General features: G+C 36.2%; 1 pseudogene; it reads right to left on the minus strand.

The window, feature by feature from the left end:
• Positions 1 to 5,394: 5,394 nt before the first annotated feature.
• LOC102857415 lies at positions 5,395 to 6,002 on the minus strand (annotated as a pseudogene).
• Positions 6,003 to 14,376: the final 8,374 nt, after the last annotated feature.

The raw sequence follows: 14,376 nt of genomic DNA on the forward strand, positions 1-14,376 counted from the left end.
GGACTGATTCAGTGACTGGGATAATTGGGATGGGAGTGTCAGAGACAGTGCGAGTTTAGGGCTGTTGTACATAGGGTCGCTATGAGTCGCAGGCGACTCGACGGCACATAACATCAACAGCAAACTGACGAAGAGTGATGTTCAAAGTAGAAGAATGTTCCTCCAGATGTATCACTAGTCTAATTTAACAGTTGTTAAGTGTCTTCAGGTTGAATACGACTCTTAGCGGCCCTATGAACAAAAGGCCTGAACTCTGTTATATAACTAACATTATTTCTTTATGTTGATAGAATTTATAGTTTCCAGAAGCATCTGGTTTAGGTTTGGATGCCACTCCTGCTTTTACATCTCGATCATTGCCCATGATGGGTAAGCATTATGATATTTGACACAACTATGGCACAGTGTTCAGCATCACAGCAACTCCAAATTATTCAGTACAGGATTAGACAAATGATTGCCGTAACACTTTAAAAATGTTCATCCTAACATTTATTCATTTGATGCGAAAAACCAACTTCTAGAGTAGAACCACTTGCACAGAAGCCTCCAGGCCAGTCACAGACTCAACCCATCCCTACGGAATTTTAAAGACACACCCAATAAATGCCCTTGACTATGATAAACCAAGTATTCCCTCCACCCTTGGGTCCTTATTGGCTAAACAGGCAAGCAAAAGTCCAGCCAACTGACACCCACTTGTAGAGGAAAAAAACTAATAAACAAACAAGCAAATTTATCCTAATCATTATATACTTAAGAATTTTCAGTGAGTTATGCTTATTCTCATCATTCAATTACTGATTAATGTAAAAACTAATTGGATTTAAAAAAATTTAATTCCTGGTTTACTTAAATATTTTTGAAAATATAAACCTGAAAGTTACCTATTTAGGAGATATTTTTTAAAAGAGAAACACTGATTAATGTTTATGACACAGGATCAACACTAAAAACAATTTTCTATCAAGAACATTAATCACAACAGATTCATTAGAATAGTTACTGGGCATTATGGCTGTTAACTTAACAAACCCTTCCTGCAAACAGATATGAACAGTTGCATTTTACACTTGAAGGTGGGCATGTCTGTACAGTTAGCACTCTCCGTAGTTAGAATTAGAAGCTGGTATTGCCAGACTGCAACGACCATATCCTTTCAATACTATCATCTAAGCTGCCAGTGTCCTGAGCACCATTTGTTTGCTTTAGCTGTGGTGACTGTTCCCTGGAGTTTTCTTGTGTCCTAAAATGATATTTCAAAATTATTTTTCAAGAACATATATTATGGTAAATGTGGAAAATAAAATTCTTTTGGAAAGCTTGTCATGGGAAGCCTGTATTTTTGTGCCTCCAGGTAATTTTTCCTCTTTAAGCTGCTCAGGCTGACTGTGAAGTCTCTATCCACTGTGAAGAAAACCTGCTTTGCACAAGCTGCCTGTGCTTGCAAACTCATACCAGTATAGACAGAAAAAGAGATCATAGCCTTTCCCAGGCATTGAGGGTTAAATAGTTGATGGTGAAATAAGAGAGCAATGTCTAAATTTTATCCACATGATAGTTTTGGAAATATTAAACAATAGTCGGTTGAGCAAGAACCAATCACACAATCCTCCAGAAAAAAGTGAGGGAAAATTGTTCAACAGACATGTTGTGTGAATTCTTGTAAGAGGGAAAGGTGGATTTACATGCTAAGTGTTTTTATCCATCAAACTACCAGGGGAAATCCATCCAAATCCAAAAGAGACAGAAAGATACAACTCTACAGTAGCCCAATGGTTCCCAATCCTTTTACAAACAAAATCTTAAGAGTCTATAATCTAATGTCATATTTAGTAATGTGGAAGGTCATTGAAAAAGAGGAACAAGCTAACAAAATAAATTGACTGGAAGGGCTGCAGTGGGGGCATACTTAGCACCAATTATAAGGATGGTACGTACAGGACTGGACCTGGTTTCATACTGTTGTACAGAGGATCTCTATGGTGTAGAATACAGTTGATGACACTCAACAACAGCATGTTGTTGTTTGTTGTGTGTCACTGAGTTGGTACTGACCCAAAGCTGAGCCCTGAGATAAAGCCCACAGTTAAAGTTTCTTGTTGTTCTTGCTGGATGTTTGAAGGAGAAGCTGAGGCAAACTTTGCTGGATAATTTGGATTTCACTGCTGAGCTGCAACCCAAGCCGAAACCAATTGACAAATTTTGCTTTGGAACTTGGGCTGAAACCTGGAGTTGTATTGTATAATATTATTTGCTTTCACAACTCTTCAACTTATTTCCCTAATAAACCCTGTTTTCAGTACCACAACTAGGAGTCTGTGACTTAACAAATAAATGGACTTCTTTCTGTTGGCATGGCTCTAAGGACACCATGGGGCTGGGCGACAGCCTCGTTGTCTACTTTCTCCTCTGGGAAATGAGAGCATGTGTTATTCTAACTCCCTCTAGCCCTTTCAGAGAGATGCGTATGGCTTTGAGCCCCTGTGTCTCATTTTTCCACTTCTTGTTGCTTCTTGTTATTATGTGTCATTGAGTCACATGTGATCCATCGTGACCCCCAATATATGAGAGCTCTGAACCCTACTCTGTCCTGAGCCAGTCTCACTAATTCTGACACACCAGCCCCCATTGTCCCAGCTATTGTATCAATCTCATCCAGGGTATTCCTTTCCTGAGCTATCCCTGTACCCTTCTGAGAACAATATCCTTCTCTAGGGACTGGTTTCTCCTAGCCAGGTGCCCAATTTATGTGAGATGGAGCTTCAAAATTCTAGACTCCAATAAGAAATTGGTTTTCTCCACTCAAAGGCAAATCTATTCATTTTCTTGGCAGTTATGCTATGATCAAGACTCTTCTCCAGCACCATAATTCAAAGGTATCGATTTTTCTTTTGTCATCCATTGTCTAGATCTCTGATGCACAGCAAGTAATTGTGAAGACAATGGCCTGGAGTAGACACCCCTTAGTCTCTACACTTATATCATTGCTTTTCAGTACTCCAGAGAGGTCACTGACAGAAGATTTTCCCAGTGCAATTAATCTTTTGATTTCCAGTCTGCTGGGGTCAAGAAATGCTGGCTGTGGAGCTGAGAAAGCTGTAATTGTTAACATCCTTGATCTCGTCTCCCTCTATACTGGTGCTGTCAATTGGCCCAGTCGTGAGAATCTTTGTTTTCTTGATGTTGAGCTACAATCCATACTGAAGGCTACTGTCCTTGACCTGCAGCAAGCGCTTCAGTTCACCTCAGTTTCAGCAAGCAAGTTTCTGTCATTTGCATAAGTAGATTATCGATGAGTCTTCCTCCAAACCTGATGCCACATTCCTCCTCATAAAGCCCTGCTCTCTGAATGATCTGTTCTGCATATAAAATTTCATTGAAAATGTATGGTGACAGGATGCATCCTTGATGCACTCCTTTCCAGATTTTGAACCATGCAGTGTTTCCCTGCTCTGTTCTGATGACCGTTTCTGGTCTAAGTAGAAGTTTTGCATAAGCACAATCAACTGTTCTGGGTTTCCCATTTTCCTCAATGTTAGCTACAATTTGTTGTGGACCACACAGTCAAATGCCTTTGCATAGTCAATGAAACACAGATTCCTCTGGTACTCTTTGCTTTCTGCCAAGATCCATCTGACATTGGCAATAAAGTCTCTAGTATCATAACCTCTTCTAAACTGAGCTTGTATTTCTGGTAGTTCCCTCTAAGTTCCAGTTGTTTCTGGATAACCTACAACAGAATTTTGTGAATGTGTGATATTAGTGATATTATTCTATAATTTACACACTCTAATTGTTGTTGATGATGTTTATGGGAGTGAAGATGGATCTCTTCCAGTCAGTTGTTCTCAAGATTTATTTTTGTAACTTGGTGAGGACATTTAGAACAACTTCAGTTTGCTGAAATACATCAATTGGTATTCTATTAATTCCTGGAGCTTTCTTTTTTGTCTAGTCCTTAAGAGCAGCCTGAACTTCCTTCTTCATCACCATTGCCTCTTGACCATATATTGTTTCTTCAAATTTGTCTGTGTCAGCCATCTATTTTTGTTACAATGACTCTGTATTCTCCTTCTGTTCTTCTTTTAATGCTTCTTGAAACATTCCATATTCTGCCCACAGGGTCCTTAAACATTGCAACATAAATTTGTTCTTTAGTTCCTTTAGATTAGGAAATGCTGAGTGAGTTCTGTCTTGACTTTCTGACTCCAGCTCCTTGCACATTTCATTATAAAACTTTGCCTTTTGTTCCCAAGCTGCCCTTTGATATCTTCTGTTCAGCTCCTTAACTTTTCTATTTCTTTCATTTGCTTTGTCTTCTCAGCACTCTAGTGCAATAGTCAGAGTCTCTCTGACATCCATTTTGGTCATTTATTCTTCTTCCTTCTCTCTAATGACCTTTTGCTTTCTTCATTAATTATATTTGATATCTTCCCACGGTCTTTTGGTCTTTGTTCATTAGTGTTCAAGGCCTCAAACCTGTTCCTGAGTTGGTTTTTAAATTCAAGACAGATAGACTCGAGATCAAATTTTCATTCCTGTGGATATGATTCAAATGATTCAACCTTCTTTAGCTTTAATTTGAACTTGCATATGAGTAATTGATGGTCTGTTCCACAATCAGCACCTGACCTAGTTTTTACTACTGATATTGAACTTCTCCAACAATTCCTTCCACAGATGTAGTAGATTTGATTCCTGTGCAAACAATCAGGTAAAATCAATGTGTATATCCTGCATTTATGTTTCTTATAAAAAGTATTTGCTATGAATAAATCACTCCTTAGTATGATTTTTTAGTAACTTCTGAGGTAGATAGGAAAGATGATTCAATATGTTTAGAGTCTAGAAGAATAAAAATTTTCTTAAGAAAATGAGAACGATGGTATACTTCACATCCCCGATCAGTTTAGACTTCTCTTCTGCCTAATAAAAATTGGAACTTCTCCTAAATGTCTCCTTTTATTTTTTCACTTCTGCTTTTCTCTTTACTATTTGCTATGTTCTCTTTAGAACACTATAGAAAATAATTCTTCACCTATCAAAGTCTACTATTTTTTTCTCCATTTATTCATTATTGCACTTTTCTCCCTGCCCACCACTCTCCCCAGTTCATTCTTCTCTTTGAAAAGTAAAAGAAAAATTCTTTCAAAATCTACTATGGGTTTTTTTTCCTCAAAAAAACTTTATTAAACATTTGGGGCTGTTGCTTCCTTCTTTTTAAGTAATGAATGTATTGTCTTTTTTTGTGAAGAAATACAAATAAAATGTCCATTAATTTAAAATGGCAATTCACTGTTTGAAAACGTAAATATTTCAAGATCATAATAATTTCTAAACATGCTTAGATCATGAAGCTAGTTCAATATTTTTGCTGAGTTCTTAGTTTGTCTATGGCTTAGGATTGGATTCCATGCTTATTTCTTGAACGTCTTCTACCTCTGAGAGTTTTTCATAATTTTCTAGTGTTTGCTGGAGTTCATGGATAGTACTAAGAAGAACATGAAACTTTCTCCATATCAATTCCAGCGTATCTTCATCACTTTCTTTAATATGTGAAAGATGCTCTAATTCTTTTCCCAGAGCTTCTAATTCCCTTAATGTTTCATGTCTCTCTGGTTTACTTTTGCTAAAGCATTGAACTCTTGGTGATTTTTTTTGTATTCGTTTTCCTTTAAGAATTTGCTTTTGGCACTCAGCCATTTTTTTCATGTGCTCCAGTGATGCTACATTCTATTTCTTGTAAATTTTTTTCATAGTTTTCCATATCTCTGAGATTCATGTCATATACCAGCAAGGTCTTGCCAATTAAAAATTCACATTGTGACAGTTGTACTCAGCATACATTGGTACTGGCTATATCCCTCTTCCTGGGATCCAGAGTTACACCATTTAATGAAACTCTCCACCAACAGATTAATTCTCAGATCATCTCCAGCACCATCTCCGTCAATTAGGAGATGCTTCTGGATGACTTTGTCGTCAGTCACAGCTTCCATGGCGTGTGTGTCAGTGGCAATGCTGTGGGCTGAGATGGCCAAAGTCTACTATTTTTAAAAAACAGTTGTTAAATACATCCTGTTACACCCTTTATCATGGCCTTTATGATTACATACTCTTAATTTTCATGCTAACCAATATGTAAATATGTTTTTCTGTGGAAAATGACAATTATATACTCAATAGTAATTTTGGTTCCCCAACAATTATAAATCATTAGACTGTGAGTCTTTCAAAGATAGAAAGTCTACAGTATTTATTCCTTTCTGAAATACAAAGTTAGATACTCAGAAGTTGAAAGTAAAAAGGAAATAGTAATTCAATAATGGAAAAGATTATTCATAAATGCCAAGTGAAGCATAATAAATAGACATTAATTTATAGGCTCAAAACAGCAGTGTTTTTTGTTGAGTGGAAGCACCCAAGTGAAGACGCAAGAGCTCCAGCAGGGTCTGAAGGAAGAACAGAAACAGAATATTAAAGAAATATCTAACAACAACCCCAATTACATGTAGAAAAAAATGACACCATACAAAAACTTGAGGTCTGGAATGAACTCTGAATGCCCGTGAGAGTCATCCAGAAGGAAGGGTGGTTGGGGTATGCCCATTTATAATAGCATATTGTGTTCATTTTAAAAAGCAGCTTTGTTCTTCCATTTCTAGTCATAATAAAGCCATATGCAGCCCTCTTTCCACTTAAATTGGATGAAAACTGCTCGTTAGGATGTATGATTGCCAACGATCAATATTTTATTTTCCCATTTAAAAAAATTTCTTTTCAGGACTGACAGCATTGATGACCTGTATGTGTTAAACACTCTTTTCATGAGACTGATACATTGTCCCAGTGTTCACATCTATCAACATCACTCTGAGTTATTGGATTAATAGCAGGAAATTATTTGGTAGCCCAGCTCTATTTTGCTTGCATACTAACCTGTGACCTTAATCTGGTGTCTTTCAAGATTCTTTGTTTTTTCTAGAAGATCAATTAAAGTTAGGCATTTGAAGGGATTATATGAAAAATATCATATGTAGGCATTTAAAGTTAATTTTGCTTTCAAGTATTTAAAAGAAAAATAATAAATCACATACATAATACAATTATTAATATGACTAATGTCAACTAAAAGCTAGTTTTAAATATAATATGGTAGCTAGTGAATTTCACAAGTTTGATTTTTGCTTCTTAATGTACTATCTATCTGTATATGTAGATAATAATAATTAATTATTCCTCCTTATTTTAATATTTTATAAAATAAATCTGCATATTTGCTTCTTAGAATATTATTTCTTTTCAAATGATTTATATAATATGCAAATGAAACTATATTAAATGCTTTTACAAATTTTGGAAAATAGATGTAAAAATGGAACCCTTTTAAAATGTAAATAAATACTAATTATATTATTAAAATACATAAGAAATAAGAGATAAACATTTCTATCTTTGATGAATACGTGACATACTTTCCTCTAATGTTGTTAAGGAGGACTGGAAAGACAGTGAAATATTTACAGAATTTTGATAACACACACACACACACACATAAAATGGTGCACTATTTGGCACCTGACATATTTAAACTTGAGTTTTCATATAATACAAGTTAAAAACAGATTTGCTTCAAGAATTTTTTTATAATAATGCAAAACTGCTGTTTCATTCTAACAATATACAATTTCACAAAAACTTGTGAAAAGTTAGTTTTTAGTCATAATTATCCTTATTGGACTCACAGAGAGTAGTCTTTATGTCTGACAAGCAAGGTGGTGTGTTATTGATAGCTGTCAGTTTTGCATTTTATACACAGTGAGAAGTTACTGTTGTGCTGCTCTGAAGATAAATGTCTTTATATAATGAAGTGTGTGTGTGTGTGTGTGTGTGTGTGTGTGTATATTTGTTGTTATGTGCCATTGAATCGCTTGTGACTCATAGTGATCCTATGTACAAGAGCCCTAAACTCTGCTCTGTCCTGTGCCAATCACCGTGTCTCTGACACACCCATCCCAGTCACAGAATCAATCCACCTCATAGAAGGCCTTCCCCTCCTGCGCTGCCCCTCCACCTTCCCAAGTCTGATGTCCCTTTCCAAGTACTCGTCCTCCTGACATGTCCAAAGTATGTTAGATGGAGCCTCAGAATTTTTGCCTTCAAGGAGCTGCCTGTTTTAACCCGCTCCAGGATGAATCTATTTGTTTTCCTAGCAGTCCATGGTACCCTCAATACTCTTCTCCAGCACCACAGCTCAAAGGCATCAACTCTCCTTCTATCCTCCCTAGTCATTGTCTAACTCTCTGATGTATAACAAACGATTGCAAAGACCATGGCATGTGTATATATATATATATATATATATATATGTGTGTGTGTGTGTGTGTGTGTGTGTGTGTATATATATATATATGTATATATATATGCTTGTGTATATATGTGTACAAACACATATATAAAATATATATTTATATTTGGAAGTAGGAATGGCATCCAATTCCTAAACAACATGCCTCTGAAAACTATGAACTCTGACAAATGTTACTTGTAGAAGGGCTTCAGGCCTTTTGTTCATAGGGTCGCTATCAGTCGTGCTCCACTCAAGTCAATAAACAATAACAACAACAATATATATACACACCTATACATGCATACATACATATATACACATATACATATACATACACACACATATAAAGATATCTATATCTATATCTATATCTATATCTAATCTATATCTATATCTATATCTATATCTATATCTATATCTATATCTATATCTATATCTATATAAAACCAAAAATTAAACATACCATAAGCAGCTTAAATAATCTGCATAGTCCAGGAGTAAAACATATGTTCCTATTTATCCAGTCATTCAGCATGAATATATTATTTCCCCCACTACTTGACTGTGAACTACTCATATAATAATCACTGGAAGCACCGCATCAGGATACACCGAAGTTAACTGACATAGTCCACAAGGGCAACTGAGGGCCCCTGTCTTCAAGAAACTTTAAATGATTATAATTACTGTGATAATTGTATATAAGATGGCAAAGTGGGATAAACTACCTGATGAATCCATTCAGGAAACTACAATTAATATGACAAAGAATACGCAGCAGATATAGGCATAGGATGTAGAGTCATAGAGTCGAGGCTAAAGGTGTCTCTGAGGATGTACTGAAATAATTAGCTGAAATGACTAATGGACCACATACACATCTATGAGAAGTCAATATTAAATACTTGTAATAAACTGAATGCTATCTTAAGATGTGGGGGAGGTGCGATTGAAGACAGAATTCACCCTGAGGTACCAAGGCAATCCTTAAGGGTTTATGGGATTCTTGCATTGTATTTGATGACCCCTCCCTCCTGAGAAAGGAGGAAGGTTTTCAATAGAAAGAGCTTTGCTTCATTTTCACTTAATTCTTTGTGGTTTTCTTCAGGATAATTTTGAATAAAGGGAAGCTGGAATAGGGGTCTTCAGTGGGGAACTGCTGGCCCCCTGTTTTTCATGCTCTCTGCTCTAGCTCATTCCTGGCTGGCTGTCTCATTATTAATAATTATAGAAATACTTTACCTTCGGTTTGCAACACACATCAATTTGCAATACCCTGAAACTGCGTGGCTACTACTGCTTGCTACTGTAGAAGATTTTGCATAGTTGTATTTTATGCACCATTTTTGTTAGGTGCTATTGAGTCACTATGACTACTAGTTACCTTACAAACAACAGATCTGAAACTTTTCTTATACTGATTCATCCTCCCTATTTTAGATATTCTTGAGGCCATTGTTTTAGTCACCGTATATATCCATCTTATTAAGATTCTTCCTTTCTTTTTTCTGACTCCCCACCTTTCCCAGCTATATATATATATATATATATATTTCCCCCCCCCCCAAGGAGCCGTTCTTCCTGAAAAGAAACCTAAAGTATGTGAGAAGACATTTCACTTTCCCTGACTCCAAAGAGCACCCTGGCTGTATTTCCTCCAAGGTTCTTTTGGCTAGAGTGGAGGGAAGGGTGCAACAAAATTCAAAATATTAAAAGGTTGAGGATTACTGGATAATACTCAACATCCTTGAGCCTTCATTTTCTCATGTGGAAAAATGGGAATACAATTTGTTTTTGTATCGAAAAGTTTTTGGAATATGAAATTAACTTTAATAGTAATGATAGAAACTGTACTGGGCATATAATAGGCTTAGGTAGTCTGTGATGACAAATATATGTTATTTTCTGTTGAAAACAATACCAGAAATATATTCTTCTTTGACTTATATTCACATTTGAGAGTAACTTTGTTTTTTTAGTGATGAGTCACAGTCCTTAAATATATAACTTTGTAATATTCAGAGTTATACAATCTACACAGACCTTTAGATGCAATAAATTGTTACTTTGGACAAAGTATTACATGTATTGTTGTCATTAGTTCTTTACCAGTAATAAAAAAAATTCTAATTTTAATATAAGAAAAAGTATTTTATTTTTTAATAGTTCACCTAAATGGCTTCTTCAATCTTGTAACTACACTATTAATATCACTGTTCAGCGGAATAGTAAGTAAGGAACATCAGAAGAATGTTTATTTATGCTTTATTGACTATGCAAAGGCATTTGTGTGAATTATAACCAGTTATGGCTAACGTTGAAAAGAATGAGATTACTAGAGCACTTAATTGTGTTCATGTGAAGCCTATACCTACATCAGGAGGCTGTTGTACAGAGAAAGGGAACAGGACATAGTTTAAAACCAGGAAACGAGTGTGTCAGGGTTGCATTCTCTCTCCACATCTATCCAATCTATTCAATGGGCAAATTATTAAAGAAGATGGACTCTTAAGAGGAATGTGGCATCAGGATGAGAGGGAGACTCATCAATAACTTGCATTATTCAGATTGCTTGCTCACAGTGAGGATATGAAGCACTTGTTGAAAAGCATCAGAAAATACAGCCTTCAATATATATTACATTTCAATGCCACAAAGATAAAGATTCTTACCATTGAACCTGTAGGCAACATCACAATAGATGAAGAAAAGATTGAAACTGTCAACAACTTCATCTTACTTAGATCCACACTTAACACCCTTGATACAGCAGTCAGGAAATCAGGATTTATATTGCCCTGGGAAAGTCTAAAATTAGGGACTTCTTCAAATTATTGAGGAGTAATGGTGTCTGTTTGAGGATTAAGATATGCTTGATTCAGGTCATGATATTTTTGAATACTTTCCTATGTATCTGAGAGCTGAACAATGAATGATGATGACCAAAGAAGAATGAATGCCTTTGAACTGTGGAATTGGAGGAGAGTGCTGAACATGACATGGACTGACGACAGAACAAACAACCATGTCTTGGAAAGAGTACAGCCAGAGTGCTCTTTGGAGGCAAGAATGATGAGGCTTCACCTCACATACGTTGGACATATTATTAGGAGGGGCTATTGGTGGGAGATCTATTAACAATCTGCGTTATGCAGATGACACAAACCTGCTTGCTGAAACTGAGGAGGACCTCATGCACTTGCTGCGAAGGGTCAAGGACTGCAGCCTTAAGTATGGACTGAGGCTCAATGTCAAGAAGACAAAGATTCTCACCACTGGACCAATTGGCAGCATCAGGATGGATGGTGAAGAGACTGAGATTGTTCACAGCTTCAGTTTGCTTGGCTCCACAGTCAACACTCTTGGCACCAGCAGCCAGGATATCAAAAAACGAATTGCGATGGGAAAGTCTGCTGTTAGGGACCTCTCTAAAGTACTCAAGAGCAACGGTGTCTCTCTGGAGACTAAAGTGTGCCTGATACAGGCCATGGTCTTTGCAATCACTTGTTATGCATCAGAGAGTTGGACAATGACTAGAGAGGACAGAAGGAGAGTTGATGCCGTTGAGCTGTGGTGCTGGAGAAGAGTACTGAATGTAGCATGGACTGCCAGGAAAACAAACATTCATCTTGGAGAGGATTAAACCAAGCTACTCCTTGGAGGCAAGAATTCTGGGGCTTCGTCTGACATATTTTGGACACGTTGCCAGGAGGGACGGGTCCTTGGAGAAGGACATCATGCTTGGGAGGGTGGAGGGACAGCGCAGGAGGGGAAGACCCTCTATGAGATGTATTGATTCAGTGACGGGTAATCAGGATGGGTTTGTCAGAGGCAGTGCGGTTGGCGCAGGATAGAGCATGGTTTAGGGCTGTTGTGCATAGGGTCGCTATGAGTCGCAAACGACTCGACAGCACATAACAACAATTCCTTGAAAGGGACATGATACTAGGAGAGGTAGAGAGGGTCAGCAAAGGAGAAAAAGAATCTTGACTAGGTGGATTGACACAGTGACTGCCACAATGAGTTCTAGTGTGTCAGGATGTGTGAAGATGGCATAGGATAGGACAGGATCTGTTGTTCAAAAGGGTCACTCTGGGTTGTACTTGACTTTATAAAACCTATCAACAGTAACATATGAAATATGTTGTTGTTGTTGTTGTTGTTATGTGCCATCCAATCGCCTGTGACTCATAGGGACCCTAGGTACAACAGCTTGGTCCCTCCTTGCAACATGCCCAAAATATGTCAGATGAAGCTTCAGAATCCTTGCTTCCAATGAACAGCCTGGTTTAACCCTCACCAGCATGAATCTGTTCATTTTTGTAGCAGTCCATGGTATATTCAATGCTCTTCTCCAACACCAGAGCTCAAAGGCATCAATTTTCCTTCTATCATCCCTAGTCACTGTTCAGCTCTATGATGCACAGCAAGTGATTGCAAAGACCATGACTTATATCAGGTGCATCTTAGTCTCTAGAGTGATATTGTTCTTCAGTAATTTGGAGATGTTAGATTTCCCATTGCCATATGTCTTTTAATTTGTCATAATAGAAATAAACTTTTTGCTATCAGATGACAATATTTATGAGCAACAAGTGTTTTCTTGTAAACGAATATACATTTGCTATAATTTTGTTCTTCTCTGACTGCACTTTGCATTTATATAAAATTAATAATACAAAATACAACACTACATGTAATTCTTTTGCTGAATGAAAAAAAAATTAGTGCTGTATTTGATCTTTCTAATAGCCTGCACTTTCTTACTGAGAATACATTTTATTCTGAAAATGGCATGCACTACTTGCAATAAAATTAATGTAGACATTGCTAGGGCTTAAATTAATAATTAATCAGGTTTATAAAAGAATATGATGGAAGTGTCCAAGCCAAGAGATTGGTACTACATCCTGGCAACAAATGAATTAATATTATTAATGTTTTGTCAGAACATAATTTTCTACCAGTTTAAGATGAAGTTGACTACTATCAGGCAAGTGCACAAGTTTATATTATAAATGTTACTCACATCAGTAACATCATTGTGTATACTCTATCCCATGAATAATTCAGAGTACATATAACTTTAAAAAAATAATTTTTTAATAATGTTTGTAACTGACAAACATGGAGAACAAAAATGATGTGCTTGAAAAATTTGTGGTTTTTGTACGTTTGTTTCCTTACCCTTCTACTCCTACCCTTGGGTTTTCACACCTAAAGAGTTCAGAAATACTAAAAATAATTAAACTAAAAATAATTAAAATTTATTTCAATTTCCCTTAGTCTAGGAATGATCCTCATAATATCCGAATGTTAACAGTGTAGTAGTGATGCAGTAAACCATGCAAATAATATCTCTTTAAACAACTACCACTTTTCCTGTGAAATGGATTGGGAAAATATGATAGCATAAAGGAAAAATATTAAAAGGATGGTCCTCTAACCTGATGATTATCAGGTGTGATACTTTCTCAAAGACACCACCAAAATTGGAAACATTTATCTTCAGCCAACTCTCAATTATCCGCATGCAGATTATCCACTATGTTGATAATGTGCTGCCATTCGAAAATTTCAAATAATTTCTTCCTGTCATCCAACATTTTTCTGAATTAATCTTCCAACAGCTTGATAATAAATCAAAACTCAATAAAGTGAACTAAAATGGACTATGCAGTGGGTGGATGTAAATGTCTCATCCAAGATTCTGTAATTAATTTCAAACTCCTAATATACACTATGACTTTTTAATTACTCAATATCTTATAATATTACCGATGTTTCTTCTATAATGGGAAAATTAACAAATATGAGATCCATTTTTCAACCTAAGTCGTGATATTTGAATATATTTTCACATGAACTTTTACTAACCAAATATTCTCTCAATTAGAAATTCTTTTTAAGCTTTCAGAATATGAAGTATTCAGCTGGTTAAATGAGGAACCATTAGATATTTTATATCATAAATGCCCTTGTATCAATGATGTTTCATTTCATAAACGCCCTTTGTTTCTATT

Source organism: Elephantulus edwardii, unplaced genomic scaffold, assembly GCF_000299155.1.
Source record: "Elephantulus edwardii isolate Elephantulus edwardi_28Jun2011 unplaced genomic scaffold, EleEdw1.0 scaffold00081, whole genome shotgun sequence".
Classification (NCBI taxonomy): Eukaryota; Metazoa; Chordata; class Mammalia; order Macroscelidea; family Macroscelididae; genus Elephantulus; species Elephantulus edwardii.